Genomic DNA, 21,784 nt, shown 5'->3' on the forward strand with positions numbered 1-21,784 from the left:
GTCAGATGGATTCACTGATATTGCAACCTCAAATAAATAAATAATATAGTAAATAAAAGGAAAACCAGCACACCTGAGATACGTGAACATCTTGGTACTCTCAAAAAAGCAGATACTATCCCAAAATAAGAACCTTTGAAACCTAGAAAGCTCACTAGAAGTTGCTATGACTAAAAATTGGGATGTACACAGTGAAATAAAGTCATAAGAACATAAAGATACTGAAGATATTTTTTCTGTAAGAAAAAGAGAGGGAAAATAAGGAAGTCTTATATAGAGAAAAGCAGGTACAACTTGAAAGAGGAAAGCTTCTAAAAAACAGTGCACCATCCTTCTTACTCTCAAATAAGATATAGGAAGGACCTTGAAGTCCTTTCTAACATTGTTCACTATGAAGCAAAGTATGATTCCGTGAAAATCTACATTACTTGGTGAGATGCTTATTCAGGCTTTCTTATGTTGATTATGTGTGGCCTTGGAGAGTAGGAAGGCATTCAGAGAAGTCAAGATTTCCTGATTCAGCCCATACCTTTTCATCACACAACCTTCTGGAGTTATCCTTTTTTTTTTTCTTTTTCTTTTCTTTTCTTTTTTTTTTTTTTTTTTTTTTTTTTGTAATTAGCATGCTGCAACAAGATTTCCAAGTTTGTCCTACGCATCTTTTATTTTATTTTTGAACAGAGGGGGAACCAGACATTACTTGATGTTTTGACACCTTTCTAGATCCTAGAATGTTCTGTAAGCCTGTAAATGCTGCAGCTTAAGGAAGCCTCCAGAATCTAACAATCACTAAAGCATACAAGACCCCCTAATGACAGCAGCAATGTTAGTGCTGAAGCCACAGCTGGCACATTTATTACGTAAGTGATAAATTCATAGAACCTTTGCTTCAGTAACCTTTTATGTCTAGATGATGCACATACTTCCAATTTGAAGATATTAGTATTCAAGGTTATTAAATTAATTATGTGAGCATATTTCAGCCTGTTAGGTGTTTCTGCCACTGCATTTGTGATGAGATTTTCATTGCTAAAGAGGTCAAAAGGTTGCATAGTACTGATTCAATTTCCAGATTAAAGCAGTCAAGCCAACAGGGCCAGCATAATACTGCTGCTTCAATATCATGTCCCATTTGCCTAGACGGTTGTGATACTTAATCCACAGACATTACTGATGACAAAATTCACTATGGAGAAACAGAAATCAAATAAACGAAGAGGAAGGTTATAGAGAGTACTTTTTCCACCAGTATATAATCAGACTTTTCAGAGTTTCCTAGGAAAGTTGATAGATTTGATATATAGGAAGAACAAAATTTTTAAAATAGCTGGAAATTAAAAGAAAAAATTAAAATCAAAAGTCTATACCAATTACAATGTCAGATGAAGAGGATTTTGACATTTTCTGTCTCTCTTGTTGCCATATTTTGCCCTAGCATCATGTCTCACTGTATCACTGCTCTAAGAGCTGGACAGCTAGAGTGATGTGGAAAAGATGAAGATTTTCATTCTTTCCTTCCCTCTCCCCAGATACTCCAGTTTTGTAGCTGTATTTACAATAAGACCCCTCAAATAACAGTACCAGTGCAGAGAAGAGGGCAGGGAGCCATCATTTAAAGGCTTAGATTTTGTAATAGCCCACGTTATGCCACACTCTGAGTTTTGCAACACTTTCCCCACCCTCCCCACCAAATCTTTCAGTCTGGCCCCCTTATTCATGTGGAAGACACCTTACTGCAGGCCGTAATACATGTGTTATTTTTAGTATAAACAGAGTACAAAACCTTTTAAATAAAGACTAGGAATGTGTAACCTATCAGCCTCAACATTCCTGACAGCCAGACCAATACAGCATTATCCCAGATAAGGAAATTACAAACATGTTATCAAAGCCAAGTTTTATCTAGACATTGTCATGTTTTTAAACCACATCTATTTTATAATCACATCTCTTTCTGACAGAAAGCTATTTCTAATGTACAGTCTAGAAGTTCTCTTAATAGCATCCCCCTGTGTTTGTAATTAATGCACATTACTTGCTTTCTCATTCCTTCGTAGGTTTAAAATCACATCTGTTCTTTTTTTTTTTTCCTGCTGAAACTAAATGTGAGTAGCCAATGAACAAAAGAGCAGAGATACCACACTGTCAGCAAAACTTGTCCCTAGCTGAAAGGTGCATGTAAGAGCAGAACCTTCAAACGCATTTGAAGGCATGAAACTTCAATGGCATGAAACTTGAGATATTGGAAAAAGGGTAAGATATTTTTCCTATTTAAATTAAAATATTGCCTTCATTGCTATTGTGCTTAGAAGATGAGACAAAGATAAGACAAAAAAAATGAAGGTGTGCTTAATGATGAACAACTAAAATGAGAAACTGATTCCTCTGGAACAGAAAGGAAATTCAGTGTACTCCATTCATATTTGTATACACCACATGAAAAAAAAAAAAAAAAGCAGAATGTAGTTAGGAGATGAATATAAGAGAACAGCCAAATGCAGGTATTTAATTGCTGCAGTATTCTATTGATTTATGTAGTCCTGACACTAAGTAATTCACTGCAGATTGCCTTAAACCTGCATTTAGGATTAAACTATGTAATAACTTCTAATTTTGTGTTGGAAATAGTTAACTAAATCTGAAAAAGTAACTTACAGTTCTAGAATACAGCTTGCTTCATGCTTTAGGAGAATTAAAAAAAAAAACACACAAACACACCACAAGCTTCACAGCTCTAAGTTCAGCCCCCATTTTAACAAGATGGGCTTTCAGTAAAGTGATTAAGAGATTGCTATAATATGTTGTGATCATCACATACAATAGAAGCACCCAAAAGGCCAAGGGGGTATACGTTGATGTGCATACCTCATCCCTCTTCCATCTCCTCCATTTCACAGCAGGCCACGCAGGAATGCAATATAGGTTTTAAAAGAGTCCTGCTGCTCTGTGAAGCCAGTGCAACTTCCTGGAAACCAGTAGAAGCACAGATAGATGAATAAGTAGATATGATCAAATGGTTGAAGCAGTACACCTTGTCAAGTGCTGACAAACCTTTTAATCATTGCACTGTCCAGCTTTAACCATTGGAAGTCCAGCTTCAGTTTAAAGCACCAGGTTTCAAATAACTTCTTAAAACATTTTGTTTCACTTTACACCTCCTTCAGGCTTTCAAGGGTCTTTGTCCTTGGAAAGGAGAGCAGTTCTCACTGAAGACTAGGTTAGGCATATCTAAATGTTGGGGAGATGTATCACAATTGGAGTTACATGTTCAAGGACAAATAGCTATATACTATGAGTTATTTTTCTCCCTGTGATGTGTATTCCAGCTGCATCAGCTCATTTCCTAAGCTTATAATCCTATTGAAAAATTTCACCAATTATTTAAAGCATGTGATCATTTAAGAGTGTATATTGTAGCAACATATCCAGCAACAGACTGGCACCAAAGCAAGGAAAAAGAAGAAGTTCTACTTCCAAGAAGAAGAGAAGAGGAAAGTCATCATAATCACTCTATGAAGTCAATACAACAATACCACCACTGGATGAAAGTACAGGAATGCAGATAAATTAGCAAACAAAGAAAACAAAGTTGTCTTGAAAAAAAGAAGTGTGGAATTCAGAAGGTTTCTGCTCTCATTAGCCAGGAGTGCTAGATGTCTCCTTATTTTTGAGTTGACTTCTGGGAAGTATCAGCCAGATGGCGGCTAAGAGTAGATTAGCTTAACAGGTTAATTATTTCTTCAGGATCCCAAGTGAAAAAATTAAGTTGCTGGCAACACCAAGAGAAAATCTGTTAGCTACTGTTATAGAATATTAAAAAAATATATAGTAGTTCTTTCATAACTTAGACAACAGTTCTCTACTCGGGATTACATTCACTTTTTTTTTTAATAGAAAAAAACAAGTACAGTTCTCAAGAACCACAGTTTAGTTGAAACTGCCCGATACTTCTCCAGAGATAAGAAACATGTAGAAACAATATGGAGGTACAGTGCAAGTTAAAGGTGAGTTGGAAAAGGTCAGGAATTAGGACATATATCTTGCTAAGCTGCAGATCTGTAGGGACATTTTATGCTGCAGATACCAAGTTCTGAGGAAAAGTCCTTTGCAGACCCAAGCTGGAAGGGAACAGGCAGCTTAGAGACAGTTCATAACTACCCCAGTACCTAATGCTATCATATTGCTCTGGGTGTGGAAAGAAACCCACCAGTTCAAGTTATGCTGCAAATATTTAGGATAAAAGATCATCCGTCCTCAAACCAAACCTTATTACTCATGATGTCTAACATCACAGGTAGTGATGCATTATGGAGGCCTGACAGTAGAACTAGTGATTCACCTTCTTAAACAAAAAGTTTGTCAAGTTGAACAAGATCATTTACATTCACCTAAGGGAACCGCTTCTATATCGGATTATACTCCATGTGACAGCAGACCTACCAAACAAATAATGTGAGCCCTACATGACCTCATAACCTAGTAATTTCCACTGACTTCAGTAAAGTAATTTTGGCACGGGAGATGAAGTCTGATATCTATTGAGGTAGTATTATCAACTGAAAGTGCAGGGAAACAATTAGCCAGGCTTTTCATGGCAGTGTTTTATTGCCTTTATAGATAATGTTTCATTCTAATTCTGACCACCAACACAACAAACCTAATGGGACAGCACTGTTTTGGTTACTGTCTGAGCACATTAATTTCATACCAGTAATATTGTTCAAATGATATAGTTCTGAAGGACAATAAGCAATGACAAAACAAAGCAAGACAGTTATTACAGTGGCAGTGGAATTTATTTATTTCCCCCCGCTCCAGTAAAAATAACAGATCCTTATTTTTTCAGACCAATTTAACTGCAGATGTGAAGTCATTATATATATACACATTAATTCCCTTTCTTCACACCAATATAAATGCAGAATAAAGGCTTTTTGCTTTAAATTCAGACTGCAAACAAAACATGTTTATGGCATAAGAAGGGTCATATGTGACAAGAAATGCTAGATAACTGATGTTCGAGTGAAGTTCCAGTTTTCTAAACAAGCAAAAAGCTGTTACCGTAAACAATGATATGCAGCAAGTACAAGTACAGGACATCTGAATAGAACAAGAAAGGTCAATCTTGAGGAGAAAGAACTTGGTTAATTATCAGGTTTTTAAATATCCAGATGGATCCTATAAAATCATCCTATTTAATAATTCAGTTGGCTTCAAGGTACCTACAAGACATATGCGTGCACACCAGCTCTAGTATACATCTCTGAATATATAGAGAGAGAATTACTCCAAAAAACATTTCTGGGAATGAGTGCATTTCTTCACCACTGGAGTTGATGAAAACACATTGGGGAAATCTGGACAGCCTCTTAAACGTTTCATAATCTGTAAATTTTCCAAATGAAAGAGTTCTTCAGCAGTCTCTCAGGGATGTAGAAATGTACCATCAGATGAACCATATAAATCAAGGAAAGTTTAAGGTCTAAAACCATGGTAATAAAACACAGTTCAAGTTGTAAGAAGTGGCAGAACATTTTTCAAATACCAATAGATTGTGTCTCAATTGTACTGAAGACTGAAAATAAATAATGGGGCAGAAATAACATAATTCATTAGTGCCAATACACAGTAGTAGGTAATAAAATTATTCAGAGCTGCAGAATCATTAATCTATGCCAAGTGACACAAATGAAACAGAATGTCTGAAGACAATATTGCAGGAAAAAACTAAATTGAGAACACGTCAAGGAATCTGAGCTGCTTGTGAAGAGCACTGTTGTTTGTCTCAAATAGGTAGTATCATGGTTTTAATCATAGCGTATTGTAGGTTTCTGGAGCCCATTTTAGCAAGTCAGGCAATTTCCTGCTGTAGCTTAACTTCTTTCCACTTGAATTCCCTGCAAGGCTAGAAGGTACAACAATGGTCAGATGACTGGGAAGAAAAGACCACCTCTCAGATATACTGATTCAATATTTGGAGCTACAGTGGGTTGTGAGCAAAATGTACTGCTGGTGTCAGCTGGTGGCAAGCATGAATGGGAGCTTAGAGGGCAGCAGGGTGGGAGAGCAGGGGTCTAGATTTTGCCATAGAAAAATAGGACCATATAGAAATTTGAGCAGATATAAGGAGATACTAAAACAAGCTGGAAACTGAGAGGAGGTAAACTGAGGTGGATCCACAGCAATTTACCACAAGAAAAATACATCAGGGGACCAAAAGTGGAAGAAGAACAACACTGAAAGCAAAAGACCCAGAAAGGTTCATCTTAAGGTATCCACGGAAGGAAAAGAGCAAGCAGAACCTGTAATCCAATTCTACAGTGTTGGGACCCAAAAGGGTGAACAAACTTTTATTTCAACATATTGAAAACTAATCTGCTGGTAGCAGAATGGATTAGCAGCACAAAAGATAAACATAAGACTTTTGGAATTCGTTGCATACATTCAGGCTGTCATACTTCAACATCCCAATAGAAATCACTGGTATTAAAGGCCATTTCAAAGTGGGACCTTCCTGAAAGTGCTTCAGAACAGCACTGATCTTCCATGATGGTGGGAAAAAAAAAACTAAATTTGCTCATGAGACTGTTCCTGCTTTAGTTTCTAAATTAATCTGGGACCAAATGCCCAAAGACAGATACATGGTGCTAATGACAGAAGCCTCTTGCTTGTAAGAAACAGCATGTTTTTCTAATTAAAAAGAAACCCAGCACATGATATAAGCGAGTGGCTGATTACCTAAGAGACTGGCTCAGTAGCTGGAGTTTTTTGTAGTAGCAGCCATGGGATTCCCAGAAATGGTGCTGTAAAGAACACCAGTTCAGCATTGATTACTGTACACAGAAATGCTGTATTCCATCATCCCTCCCACAAATGGGTGCCTGATTTTATAGCCAAGGAGATCTCAGAACAATGATCAGCATTCCTACTTCTATTTTTAGTAAAAGGTGAGATGCTGAATCCTGTCTTCAAGGAGAATAGTTTGCTTTAATAGAAGGAAAAAGGATAATTAAAGACTTCTTCCATCTTGATTCAAAAATGATTGTCCAAAAACATGAACTCAGTGATGGTACAAAACTTGCATGTTTTAAGTTTTTCTTCAGTGTTCTAAATACAATAGTACAATACTATTGTGCTGGAAATTGGAAGACAGCTTTGCTTTGGCACAGAGTATGATCCAGTGGCTTGAGGAGTTCAGTGGCTTGGATCTTCTGGACCTGGTTTTCCAAAGCTCCTGACCCCTAAGTGACAGTAGGTCAGTCTTTTGGTAGTGTTTATTCCATAGTAAACAAAGTGAGGTAGAGTAAAGGAGCCCTGAATTATGACAAATGTATCAAGCTCAGTGTGATTCCATGGAGATAAAGAAATCTGGCAAGCATGGAGCTTGCCATAAAGAACAGGATAATTTGAGTCCATACTTGTGTCCAGACACATTAAAAGTGTTTTCTTTTACTGTGCTCCAATTGGCAATATCCTTCAGATATCCTTTTAATTGCTCTGGGGTAATCGCAGTTTCACCTTCCTGTAACTCTTTCCATTGTGAAGGGGGAAAAAAAAAAAAAAGAAAAAGAAATCAGACATGGAAAGAGAGAGGCTCCCCAAAAATGTTTATTCAGAGTTGGAGCCTAGTTTAGCTAGGCTATGGTGCCTAATTTTGTTAGTTTTGTTGGATGGGATCCCATTAAACCTTTTATTTTCAAGAATGTTGTCGTTGCTCACTCCCACATGCTTTATATGCCTCCTTGGGCACTACTGTTGGTACGAATTTATCACAGGTCATGAAATTCCAGCCTGTGTACAGAGCCAGAACCCAGCCCATGTGTGGCAGGAGTTTTGCTTTATGGGCACAAGGAGACTTGCTTGCAGGAAGCCCTCTCTACCTCTCAAGTTGAATTGTTCTCTTCCTCTTCAACAGCATGAAGCTGTTTCAATTTTTTCACATTCACTTAAACCTTTTAAGTCTATTCACCGAGGCACTGGAGAACTTGCTATGAAAGCACACTGGCCTCAGTCCTACATGAAAGGCTTTATTCTTATATTTAACAACACAATAAGTCTTTTTTTAAAAAATGGACATATTAAATACTGCTTCTGCTGAAGTACGCTAGGTTGGTTCTCCTGGTAATTATTTGATTGGAACATCAGTAAATAAGTCACCAGGTTAAAATAACAGTTAATATGCTTAAGTATAGGAATTCTGCAGTGGGGACAGAAGAAACACCATCAAAACACCTGTAAAGGAAAGTGTTCTTGTTTAGTAATGATTGAATTCTTATCCTTGCTTGCTGACCAGCAAAGAAAGCCAGCCTCTCCCACTACCAATCAAGATATAAACATGTGGGAACAAGGATTCTCTCCCTGGGAGGAACTGTGTGACAAAACACCAGAGAATTTCAGCTGGTGTAAAACTGAAAATGACATCTACCACTTTGCAGACAGTCATGGCCAAGAAAGGCACAATCCTTTTCCCCCCAGAAGTCGGTAATTTGCTGACCTGTGGTTACTATCTTGATGTATCTGGTGAAGACAAAGGAGAGACAGCCTTTGAAAAGCAAACAATGTTTTAAGGATGTTACCCCTTTAAACAGGAAACAGTCAACCATCTTACATTTCAAAGCAGAACAATGAACTAAGCAGACAACTGCAGACTTCCTTGATAATAGTGAGTTAGTTACAAGATCTCAGGCTCCAGTCAGTACTGAAAGAAAGAACTCAGATACAACTCAGATACCGCAAGCTTGCAGCAGAACTCTTTTTTTTCCCCCTCCCAGATCTGGAGTGCAGTAGGAAATCCTAACCTTGTAATTATAGTCAACGCAAAACAAAAGTGCTGATAATGAGATAAAGATGACAGCTACCATCTTTCTAATAAGGGGGGGGGGAAAGTAAACAGACATGAGGTAATCTACACTGTAGACTTTTTTTTGGTAGCTACACCTGGTTTGAAGAAAACATCAGAAAAAAAAAAACACCAATAAGGAGTGGAGAAAAGTCTCTTCACAGAATCCAGCTATCGTTCAGTTCATCTTCAAATGGAGATTTGTAGCTTTTCTTTTAAGAATTATTCACTATACTTTAAATAAGCTGCAAAGACTTTTCACACATACCCACTTTTATAAAGTGAGCTAGTAGTTCATATTACTAGACTACAGTAGATTCCTCTATCTACTGCAGTAGCATGCCTCTAGTCCCTTTCTGTGCAGAGCTACACATACAGAGCTTCATTTGACATACGAATGTCATGGTGAAAGTTCTCCTGCCCAAAACTCCTTCTGGAGATAGGGTCTAAGAACATCCATCAGACCCAATAAGCCTCTTCTTTTGCCTCAGAAAGTTTGTGTAGTTATTTAACTACATCCATACATGTGTGCTTTTTCAGGTTCACTGATGTCAATCAGATACAAGATGCTCTAAGACCTGTGAGGGGTGAAGGACAATCTCAAGATTCATTTTTCCATTCTGTGCATTAAGAAATTCCTGGATAGTTCTTATGAAGAGAAAAAAAAAAAACACACACGAAAACAAACAGTTTCTTACTGGCAACTCTGAGGTTACCTTAACTCTATGAGCCTTGGAAATTGAACAGGCGAGGTGATACAACTCATCTATATACTTTTCCACTGTAGGTTAAACAACAGTGAATTACCTCCTATTTGCTGCTGATCAGAAGTGCAGCAAATATGAAAGCTGCAGCCCAGTTCTGGCTCATGCTGTACTCACTGAATCTTTAGTCCAGCATCTTGCAGTGCTGGTGTTATGGACAGTGCAGGGGTACCCTTGAGCAAGGCCAGTCCCACCTCACAGAGGGTGGCTCCTTTGCCCCTTATAACTTAATCTATCCTCATGCAATTAAGCTTAAGAAAACCAATCAACTAGCTTTCTGTTCACAAGAACAAATCCGATGTATTGTTCAGCATTATAGCCCTTCACAGCTAAATCACAGAATCACAGAATTTCTAGGTTGGAAGAGACCTCAAGATCATCGAGTCCAACCTCTGACCTAACGCTAGCAGTCCCCACTAAACCATATCCCTAAGCTCTACATCTAAATATCTTTTGAAGACTTCCAGGAATGGTGACTCCACCGCTTCCCTGGGCAGCCTGTTCCAATGCCTCACAACCCTTTCAGTAAAGAAGTTCTTCCTAACATCTAACCTAAAACTCCCCTGGCTCAACTTAAGCCCATTCCCCCTCGTCGTGTCACCAGGCACGTGGGAGAACAGACCAACCCCCACCTCGCTACAGCCTCCCTTGAGGTACCTATAGAGAGCGATAAGGTCGCCCCTGAGCCTCCTCTTCTCCAGGCTGAACAAGCCCAGCTCCCTCAGCCGCTCCTCATAGGACTTGTTCTCCAGGCCCCTCACCAGCTTCGTCGCCCTTCTCTGCACAAGCAGGAGAGTCACCCTTCTCTGCACAATCCTTTGCAAGAAGGAAATAAATTTTTTAAGCCAGTTACATTCATGCTAACAGTAATATTGGCCACCAAGTACATCACAAACCAGCTTAAAGTATAGCTGTATTCAGATACTTAAGCATGTTGATTCATTAAAAAGGTGCTTATACATTTGGATTTTGTATGGAAGAGCATGCTAGTATATTTCTAAATCTCAGAGGGTAAAAGAAACAGGGTGGTGTATCTTTCAATGCTTTCAAGGAAAAAATCCCTTCCTTCAACATTCTTATGATGAACCTTAAGAGATTTTTGTCTAAGAATTAGACTTTGTTGTAAACTACCTCTAATTTTATTTATGTAAGCGTGGAATAAGCGAGGATTTCTATCTTATGAACACTCAAGGTAAACATATCAATTCATCATGTTGTGACGTGTTCCATAAACTCCAGGAAATACCATCATCTTAAGCGCATGTTTCATTCAGGCTCCCACTTCATTCCCAACATAACAAAAAAGATGAAGTCATAAGAACTAATAATCAAAGATACTTTTGAGTCCCAGTGCTCCAGACTCTCCAAGTTCTATAACAACAGAACACACTTAAAGAATAACAATGTTCTTCATATTTTTTTTCCTGTTTCTGCCATTTACACAGTCCTAAGGGTGCTGTCTGGGAAAATAACAAGAGCTACTACAGAACAGCTTGTTGCCAGCATTGAACATCAGTGTAAGTGAAACAGAGATCAACGTGAACTGTGCTTTACAAAGCCTAACTTTGGTTATATGCTTGATGGCATATTCAGCTTCAGACAGCTGGAGGTTTTGCCACCTTCCTGTTCCCAGCTGGTCATCCCAGCTCCCACACCACTCCTCTGGAAACTGGATTGAGGCAGTAACTATTTAAGCAGGTGCTGTTTCTGAGCAGTTAACACTTTCTCTACCTCTTTCTTTCTGCAATATGGAAGATCCAGAAATATTTTTAGGGATACCAGGGCTAAAGGAACAATTGGATAGTGTGTCTTCTCCGCTGAAATGCTTCCCAGGTGAATAGCAGATGATCATTATCTTTACACCAAATGAGTCAGACAACTTCAAGTTGCATGAAATATATACAGCAAGAAAGACTTATTTTGTTAGGTATGTCATTAAATATCCACCATATGGCACATGCCACTAATGGCATGGCATGCTACACTTATTCAAGGAAACCATTCAAGTATCCACAAATAGTGGAATTGCACTACTGTAAAAAAAAAAAAAAAGATACAGCTGAGAGAAGAAAGATTCATTATAGGCTGCAGTATTTGCTAACTACATGTAGTTAACAGCAACTATTTTACATGTGGTGTGCTTTTCTCTTCCATGTCCACTGAATGATGTATTTCCTTGTAATTCGCATCACTCCTCAGGTTTCAGGTTTGCAGCTCTTTTGAGAATATGTGAGAGAAACTGCTTACTATCACCAGAGGTATACTGTGGTGCACAAGCTATTTTAGAATTCAGGAAGTGCTGGAAAAACAGAAGTCATTCCACTGAATCCCACCCCAAAGCTGTCTCTGCACTGAGGCAGCAAGCTGCTGCACATGCCATAGCTGCTCTGATATTGCCTTCCCTTTTTCATTGCTCTGACACTTTCAGAAATTCTACATTAACCTTCAGAGGTCAGTTCAATTAATGAGTTGTGTAAACCATTTCATCAATTTACTTCCAATTGATGAAATTACAAAAATAATCTCTTTGTGAATTCATGAGTCCTTCTGTGCTCCTCGTGTGAAATAGGTAATTTATGCTGCACTTACAAATTACAAACTTGTTTAGGTATCTGATTGCTAAAACCCTAAAATAAGCATGGAGGAACAGAGGTGAGTTTATGGACATGAAACAACATTTTTCAGGTCTTTCACTGTATGTTAAAATACAGCAGTAAGTCAGGAGCCAATATATATATATTTTTTTTTTCCACTTGCAGCTTCATATAGAAAAGCAATTAATCCAAGCAAGGTTATGTATGCCAACAATTGAATACTAACTTCAAAGCTCTTCAATCTGAAGAAAAAAATCACTTCTAGTCATCATTAGCTTCGAAGGTTCCCCCTATACCACACCCTGCATTGACATGCCTCCAGCAGTGGGCTGCCATGGGCTGCCCTTCCTGCCTCTGCTCCACAAGGTGAACTCCTTCCCTGCACGGCTGTATATTAAATTCCCATGCAGCTGTCTTACACCACATACCTTTTCTGGTGTTAGAATAAATGAAATTAAAACAAGAAGCCAGACCTGAATGGTCCAACAGGGTTTAAACAGAATATTTCTAGAGAATTGTGCTCCCTGGGCAGCCCATTCCAATGCCTAACAACCCCTTCAGTAAAGAAGTTCTTCCTAATATCCAACCTAAGCCTCCCCTGGTGCACCTTTAGCCTATTCCCCCTCATCCTGTTGCCAGGCACATGGGAGAATAGTGTAATCCCCACCTTGCTACAGCCTCCTTTAAGGTACCTATAGAGAGCGATAAGGTCGCCCCCGAGCCTCCTCTTCTCCAGGCTGAACAAGCCCAGCTCCCTCAGCCACTCCTTGTAAGACTTGTTCTCCAGACCCCTCACCAGCTTCGTCACCCTTCTCTGGACTCTCTCAAGCACCTCCATGTCCTTCTTGTAGTGAGGGACCCAAAATTGAACACAGTACTCAAGGTGTGGCCTCACCAGAGCTGAGTACAGGGCAACAATCACTTCCCTAGACCTGCTGGCCACACTGCTTCTTATGCAAGCCAGAATATCAAGTAGGCTGAATAAATCGTAGCTGATCACTCCCAGTATACACAATATGCGTTTCTCAGAAAGTTGGAATGAAAATGCATGTATAGAAATGCAACCTTGGATCTTGCTTAAATTGTATAAGAGGATCTTAAGAAAAGAGTAACGCTTAAAATATGTATATACACGCACAAAACAAACTGAACAGAATACAGCCTCAGACAATACTGGTTTAAAACTACTTGTTCTAACAGCCTATCAAGTATCTGAGACTCATACAGCATGAAAATAAGTTTTTGCTAGTGCTGAGGTTATTTTATAAAGCTTGGTTTGATTTCCAGACAGATATGCCTCCAAAATGCCAGAACTCCTGCATGCCTAAATACCAGACCCCCTAAAGGTCTGGTTATGCAGAACCAGCTACCTCAAAGTTGTTGGACCACCATCATACCTAACTACCTTCTATCAAGAGAGCAACAAGGAGCATGCCCTTCTCTCATTTTATCTTTACCATACATTCTGTTTACTGCCATGTTACTGCCCAGCCAGTCATAAGGCTACATTAACAATCAGTAAAGAGGTTTTATTTTTTTATTGCCTGACCAGAAGATTGCTCTATCCAGCCATGCCTGGAGGATATCAGCATTCTTTTCTCAAAATTAAAAAAGGGACAATAAGCATTCCTGGGGACATAGAGTGCAATACAAAGCAAGTTCCCACACTTATCTTTCTCAGTGCTTTAATTAAATGCAGTCTTCATGAATTACTGACTCTGAAGGCCTCTCTAAGGAGAAGGTAGACACTTTTCCCCAAACCTGGTTGATGAAAACATCTAAAACCGTAATTGAAGTTTTACAAGAGACATGTATGTTTGCAGGAGACAAGTTTTTAGATGGGTGAAGCTAAAGATAACTTGAAGAACGTGGCTATAAAGCTTACTTTTGTCTCACTTTTTTTTCCCTGCTTGTAAACCTAGCAGTTTTGTTGATTTTGCCTTAAAATAAATCTAGTTTTCATTAGAATCACAGTCTATTATAGTCTTTCAAATGGGCTCTACCAACCACAGGACCTAGACATCCCTGTTTTTAGGAACAGTAGCCCATACAGAGACTGAGATCACCATTCTCGTGTGGTAGAATCCCCAGAGAAATCCAGGGCACCCCATGAGTCACTCACTGATCAGTTTCTGACCATGTAGCATAAATCTGTGCTTTAAGCTGTCTGTAAATTTATGTGTGAGAATGTTGTTAGCCATGTCATTGTTAGTAGCTGCAGGCTATGGAAAGAGTCCTTTAAGCAGCTACACTGAGTTTAGGACTGTTGAAAACCTTGGCTTCAGACATGGGCTCTGCAAAGTCAGGAAGCTCTAAAGGGAGGCATACCTGGAATGTGATCTGGCTAGCACTACTTTATTTTTTTTCCTGGAAGTTTGTCAGTTACTTTTATGTATATACAGTATTTGAGTGGAGCAAAGATCAAATCTACGGCACAGGTGCTACACAACACTTAGATGGACTCATTCACTCTAACCTTGACACCTTTCCTTTGGGCTTTCTTATGCATCTGTGGCGCCAAATAAGAATTTATTATCCCTCCCATTGGGATTTCAGGGTGATAATGTCATGTGTATGGCTTCATTTCTGAGATGCTTCTGAGGAGAAGTGAGTGATAAGTATTGCACATTCACAGGTCTCAGACAAATACAGCCCACATAACACATCCTTTGCTCTGTACAGGGTGAAATAAATAATTAGCCCATTCATATTTTGGCAAAAAGACAAAATAGGAAGGACATTGCTAGCAGTCTTTAGCATCCTTGCCCAAATTCCTCTGTGGAACTCAGCAAGCACCAGAATGCTCTCAGCCAAAGCACACAAGCACATCTGAACCCTTAACCAATTCCCCTCAAAATTCGGAATTGAAGTTTTCTTGGCAGAAAGCTTGGAAGACTTTGTGAAAGGTGAGTTTAAATGTGAGCTGAACCAAAAAATAGAATGGCAAGATCAGAAGTGTTTTTTGTTTTGTTTTTTAAATTACATATATAATATTGTCCAATAATGCTGTATTCCCTTGTGTCAGACTAGCTTAACAGGATGGTCACCAGCAGATTATGAAAAAAGGTTTATATTGAGTTTATAACATTATGCCTCTGCTTTTTATACATAAGAAGTAATACTGATGAAGCTACAGTTTCTGACGACTTTCTAATACTTAGATTTATTAATACATGAACACATTGTCTAGAAACATTCTGGTTCCAGTTTCCATCATTTTCCTATTCTTTATAAGTTGCTAAAAATTGTGTTTCCCAAACTTTTAAAGGCAACATTGATTAAAACAACCAGAAATAGATACAAGGCAGGAATATTCACATATTCTTAAAAGATTGTAAAAAGGAATAAGAGAACAACCCTTCACCTACATTAAATATACAACATATAAAAATTACCAAAGTTGGAAATGTCTGCCAATTACATGGCCAAATTAAATACATGGATAATTGGTATTAAGCTAAACTGCCATCTAAAGAACTATGAAATTGCAGATGGCAAAAGTGAAATGAGGAGGAGGTGTAAAGTTAGCCCTGATTATGTCTTGTTTGACATGACCATTTAAACAGCTTATCCTCTGCTAAGATGATCTATTTTCAGGGATCTCATTTTTTATAAGGCTGAATCAGTTTTTGCCTAATGTTATACACAGGATGGTTTTGATCTGATCTCCAGCTTGCAGAGTGGCAGCAGGTTGTTTTACTCTTTGCTTCAGATTAATTAATCTTTAATCACATTGAGGGGGAAAGTTAATAGAAAAATTAATGAAGACAACATCACTGACTATGACGAGTAACGAATAACAATAAGAACAACAGATGCAGTCTGTTTGATGACCCAATTTAAAATACTTCATGTCCAGTTACAAGCACACTCATTTTCTGTAAGGCAGGCAGTTGGGTAAGAAATAGATTATCATTTTCTGCTTTATGAGTATTGTAGAGAATACCTAAGGTTATAGCATGGAAGATTTAAAGAGAACAATAGTAGTCATAGGATGGATAAACACATGACAAGGAGCCTTGCTTTTCACCTGGGAATACTGGTTTTGTAACCCTGTGTGCATGTAGCCTTTCTTATGAAAGGCATGAAAGATGAGTCTTTTTTTAGGAATTATCACAACCAGAAGAGTTTGTCCTTGAATTGTACCACCCAGATGCAGTTTTCCAGGCCATGAAGGGAGGTTAGGGTACAATCATGTCCTACGCAGCTACACATTGCCTCTTCTCCATTCTCTATTCCTTCCTGCGATGTCTGTCACTGCTTCACCTTCACTGCTTCTCTTGTACAAGGGATGTGTCCCCTTAGAGAAGGGCCAGGTGAAGGCCAACTGTCCTTCATTTTGGTGACTTCCTCTTTTGTATGTTTTAGATGGCTATCCCTCTTTTAACAGGGCAGAAATATAACTCTACTTGACACAAGTTATCTCCAGTATCTCCATATTGCTTCTACGCCACATATCTCCTCTGATTTAAATTATAAAAGATAAAAAAGCCCCACATAAGGGAAGGAGGGGAACAGGAACAACACCTCTCCCTCATAAATGGTCCAGACCAAACAATGGTTTGCTATTCAGTTTAAAATAGCAAAGTATTTGTTTGTGATTTTAACTTCCTCCACTATAACTCAGAACTTGAAAATCCTGGGATGAATATACCTGAAGACTAAATTGAAACTGAGTTCTTTACTCTCCTGTTTTCACAGGGTTCTGTTCAGGTTTTGGGAGCTTTTCAGAGTTTATTCACTTGTGTTTTGTTTTGAGATTTTTTAAGTTTTGTTTCTTTTCAATCTAAAACTTTGTTAATCCTCTGACAAATTGGTACTTTTAAATGAGAAAACAGTCTGTTGGGAAATCTCCAACTAGCTGTACTGCAGGCCCTCACATGGCAGAAGTTCAATATTACTTCAGATAATCTGACAAAAACACAGAGAACTTTAAAGTTCTCTTTTTAAAGTTTGCAGACTTTAAAGTCTGCAAAATGACAAAGTTCCCACATATTAGTTTCATCCAGTACAAGTTTGCATAAAGGTAACTCCTCAGATTGCTACTGGTAACCATTGTAATAAATGGCTAAGTCCCAAATAGGGTTACAATCAAAGCTTACAATTTATTAAACGAATAGAGGTAAGCAAACAGCTCTGGGTGCGCCAGGAGTCTCTGCTCCACCAAGACGCACACCAGTTACATCAAGCAGCTGATTTTTATGCTCCTAGGCTAATACATATTTATTACTACTTCTAAAAACAAACAGGGTTATTATAATTAGTTTCCGTAATCCAAACCCTCCTACTGGAGCATGCCTATCAGTCTCCAGTGGTCCCTCTGGGGGTCTCTTGTGCTGAAGGCTCATAGTCTTCCTCCCTCTTGTCCTTCTCCTTTATCCTACTTGGCTATATGTCAGAGACTTGTGCAGCATCCCCTGCAAGCTTTGTCTTTTAGTCGTCCCTCAGGTTTCCCCTTCTCCTTAATCACCTGGCCAGATATCAGAGACTTGCATAGTGTCCCATGCAATAGTAATAACAGTTAGCAGTTATTCTGACACACCCCCCGAGATATCAGAGACTTCAAGGAAAAGCCTACAAATACATTTCCCTTCAAGCTCTCTATTGACACGAATTGCTAAAACATTCCTTTGCAAGATACAAGAACTATATACATTAACCACTCTGTTTTTCTTAGACTTGTGCTTATACAAGGGTACGTAAGACAGAAGGTCACATTCATCATACCATGTGGCCCTAGCATCATTCCATATTGACACGAATCAGATGATTTCACACCATGAAAAAAGTCTTTGAACCCATTGTTAACTGCATCTGCCTGTTCTCTGCACAGGGGCAGAACACCTCAGAGAAACAATTGTTTGAATTATTAAACCCACCTGAATAACACTGAAGTGTAAGGTCACTGTTTTAACAGGATCTTGTTTAGACACTCTCCCTTTTATTGATTTGGTTAGAACACAAGGGCTAGAAGTGAGATAGGAAAAAAAAGAAAAAGCAATATGATTTAAAATACATTATTTTTGCTTGCTACCCAGGGCAAAAATGCAATGAAATCTGAAATAGGTCAAGTCCTGTTTTATCAGCTGTCACATTAATCAGTCTGGATGCATGAAGCTATTAACCATTCATACAGCTGTTTCATCTAAACAAGATATTCTGTAATATTGGGAGAATCTTTTTTAGTCATGAACTCATAAATAATCATTTTTGAAAGTGCCTAGTCAGAAGTAGGGTTTTATCACTACATGCCTTACCCACAGAAGCAAACACAAATGAAGTCTTGAAATTATGTATTAGCAAGAAGAGGTACACATCAAGATTCACATTTCATTATCAGATTCAATGAAATTCACATTTCATTATCACATCAAGATTCACATTTCATTATCTACAACAAAGACCCTACCGCCAGTGAAGCAACAACCTGTTACCTGCAGACACCTAATGAGGGAAAAAAAAGACTGCACTGAATCAGAGCAAAGTCAATCCAGCACTTAACTGTGTCTCTGACTGTCCCAACAAGAAAAGCTTTAAGACGAACTCAGGACTGGGAAAATATATCCTCTTCCTTCCCAAGGGTACTCTTCCAACCTCTCAGCTAAGGCTCAGGGTACTTCTCACACCAGACACAATGTCTTTGTCTAAATATTCCCAAATGGATTTTTCTTCCAGAAATTTATTTATAAATTCTTGTCATTAACAGCAGCATGTGGCAAAGAATGTCACAATTCTGTTTCACTCTATGGTTTTTAAAAGCTTTCTGAACTACAACAGAAATAAAGAAGGAGCTTTCAAGAATTTTTTGAAGGCATGAAATGGCATACTATACACTATTAGCTTCTCCCTGGAGCTACAGAAGTTCCTGCTATATAAAGAAATTATTAGCTGCAACATTAGAAAGAACAGATAATACTAACTGAAACATTGCCAGAATACCTCCTGTATATGGTTCTTGATAGTTCAGGTTGCCTGCAAGATATAGCTTAGAGCATGCAGAACTTTCATGATCCATAAATGCATGACAGCAGAATGGTACAAGCCCATGCCATGACAGTACATGTGCAAGAAATAAGTGAATATAGATTTGCAGTCTCAACACTAAAAGTTTTTGCTATCCAACGTACACGGGATAGCAACCAGTTGCCCCAAGCAGCATTATTTCTGCTGTTTCTGGATGAGTTGTCATCTCTGACATTAGCTTTGCACAGCTGCAGTAAAGATGTTTTTACCTATCAGAAAAATCAGAAATTCTCCAACAAGCAAGGGCACATGAGCTAGCAGGGTTTAGGTGGCAGGATCATACTCAATACACCAAAGAGTACAAATCCTGCAGGGTACTTAACAGTGATAGAAGAAAATGGGATTGGTGAGAAAGGTTCTACTTTCTAGTGAAAGCGATGTGTTTGGTCATGGGCAATTAAAAACTCAAGACCAAAGACAAAACAAAAAGATAAGACTAATTTGACCCTGATATACTTTCCAACATTCTCCTGTCAGACTTTCTGTCACACATAGGTCAGACTACTCTGACAGACACTGTGGCACCCATAAAGCACATTAAGCACAACACACATCCCATAATTATCACAACTCTTCAAGGCAAACGTTCACCATTCTAGCAAGCCCAGTTGTGCATCTCCAGCAAAAGAGCTAAAGCCACACACACACACACAAAAAAAACCACACACACACAAAACACCACAGCAGCATTTTCCCACATTTGAAGGCTTCATTTCCACACTGTTCTCAAGGGAAGCAATGCAACTTCTTAGAAGTCTCACATGCACTTTTTCATTTCTAAAAAACACGCAAGCTACAATATTCACACCATCCACCTTTGGCTCCAACACATCAATTAGCTCTAGTCATCCTGAACCATGGAACTTGTTTTTTTTTGATACAATAGTTGGGATCCTACCAATACTTGTATGATATAGACATGGGATACTGCACTTTCTTCAATCTATGAAAGGAGCAAGTTTGGAAAATACCACCTTAATGTTAGAACCTAGAGGACAGTTCTGCTACTAGATAGCAGTACTTCTGAGCCTCTTTTGTTTTCAGTAGCATGACACATAGAGGGAGTTAGAATCTCATCATGTAGTGATAGAACATTGACAGCATTAAACTAGGATGCTACTTAGTGTCTTTGCTAACTATGATGTGTTGTGCAAATTAATTAAAGCAAGAAGCCTTGGGTCCCTTACCAAGGTCAGGCTCACACTCTTATTAGGAAACTATCTCAAGAAACTGGTCCTATGGATGGACAAGAGCCAATAAACAACTGAGTCTACACAGAAACAAGAGATCAACTAGCAGTGACAAGGAAAAGTCATCAATCTTCATCCCCACAACCCCTGATTACCACCACCAGAATACACTGCACAAGCACAGATGGGAGGAGTTTACAGAAATTACTCCTTGGAACTAATTTTAATACAAAGCAGGGACAAGTTATGAATACATATAGGCATATTGTGAAACTTCATGCATATGTAACTCTTTACTGCGTAAAACCAAAGCAAGTTGCTGCGTCAGGTGCACACAACTTTGGTGGGACTACCCCCTGTGCTGCCCAGCACTGAATAAACATACCTACTCTACAATCTTGCTGATTGTGGAGTCTATTTTCTGCAAGTCAACGCAGCCTAATGAAGAACAAAAGTCATGAAGCTTTAGTAAAGCATGGTCATATGTGCTATTACTGGTTTAAAAAAGAAAAGCCAGATTTACAGTTTTTTGTATGTCCTTTGCTTACCTCCTCTCTGCTAGCAGCAAGTAAAAATTACAGGTGGAGTCAAAATTATGTATGTGTGAAAGTAAAAACTGTGCTTCTACTTTAGCCATTCCTTACAGTCAAAAGCTTGAAATACCCAGCATTCAGAAGGTTTTAAAGTAATAATAACTAAAGTTTTCCATAGCAGTAATAAGAGGACTAAGGAACAAGGAAGCAAAGGCAGGGCATCTACAACTTTGCATAAATGCAGAAACAGCTCTGGGTTATACAAGAACTTTAATACTGCTCACAGTTTGATCTCTCCAGCATGCACATTACCCCTTTCACAGAATTAACCACATCAATGCTATACCCCCGCTTACTATGGTAGGAAAAGCCTAGCTCTGTCATACCAACACAGAAACTAGCTCAAAACAATCACAATCTCTCAGACACCAGATTTATATAAAACAACAGCAACTGGAGTTGGCACTCACCAGGAGCTGACACCAGCACTCTACTCTAGTCTGCTCTGCTCCCCCTTTTTCTTCCTTCCTTAGAAAGGGCCTTAAGCCCTTAGGAAGATTAATTACACAACTGCCCTATCCCCACCACCTGTGGCTGTAATTCATCCACAGGTGCTGCCAAACTGATGCAAATTAACCCCAACTACCAGCTGAGTTCCACTGAGCCACTTGCTCACCCCTCCCCCACAGTGCAATGGGGGAAAAAAGGGATAAAAAGAGGGGTAAAAAAAAAAAAAAAAAAAAGAGGGGTAAAAGATCTTGGGTTGAGATAAAGGCAGTTTAATAGGTATTCCAAAAGCTGCATGCACAAGCAAAGCACAGAATCCATTCACTGCCTCCCA

At 38.7% G+C, this 21,784-nt stretch overlaps 1 long non-coding RNA gene across 1 annotated transcript in view; it reads right to left on the reverse strand.

Moving 5' to 3' along the window:
- LOC311207131 overlaps positions 1-21,483 on the reverse strand; it is a 179,912-nt gene extending 158,429 nt beyond the window's left edge. Inside the window, exon 1 of the long non-coding RNA XR_014618251.1 lies at positions 21,414-21,483. This is a non-coding gene — a long non-coding RNA (uncharacterized lncRNA). The remainder of the gene's footprint in view (positions 1-21,413) is intronic.
- Positions 21,484-21,784: the final 301 nt, after the last annotated feature.

The sequence above is a fragment of the Netta rufina genome, assembly GCF_964035555.1.
Source record: "Netta rufina genome assembly, chromosome: 2".
Classification (NCBI taxonomy): Eukaryota; Metazoa; Chordata; class Aves; order Anseriformes; family Anatidae; genus Netta; species Netta rufina.